Below are 346 nucleotides of genomic sequence, written 5' to 3'. Positions count from 1 at the left end.
ACAACAGAACAGATATGATGAGAGATTAATGGAAAGAAGGGTAAAAGAGAACATGGGGGCAGCTGGGTTATTTGTAAGCTGTTGTCTTGAGGATTATAAATGATTTTTACATTAAAAAATGTCATTTAAAACACTAAAAACACCAGATTGGACCTCTTACTGTGATGAGGGACATTAAAGGATGTTTAATTTTGCTATTTTAGTGTATAAATGATAAACTAGGACGAGGACAACGAGAAAATAAATGAATTGAAGGTATTTTCCCAAGCCCACTGGATCTCTTATACAAACAGTTAAACAGACATGCATTCTGGTGTCGGGCGAGATAAATAAACAAAGTACATCT

The 346-nt window shown here is 34.4% G+C and overlaps 1 protein-coding gene across 1 annotated transcript in view; it reads right to left on the bottom strand.

Annotated features, from left to right (window-relative positions):
* The window catches only part of mrps9 (mitochondrial ribosomal protein S9), a gene marked incomplete in the record, with an annotated part of 12461 nt that overhangs the window by 11524 nt on the left and 591 nt on the right, over positions 1–346 (bottom strand).

Source organism: Morone saxatilis, unplaced genomic scaffold (assembly GCF_004916995.1).
Source record: "Morone saxatilis isolate NCDOM2014 unplaced genomic scaffold, NCSU_SB_2.0 Contig6, whole genome shotgun sequence".
Taxonomy (NCBI): domain Eukaryota; kingdom Metazoa; phylum Chordata; class Actinopteri; family Moronidae; genus Morone; species Morone saxatilis.
This window is presented reverse-complemented; position numbering and strand designations above follow the sequence as displayed.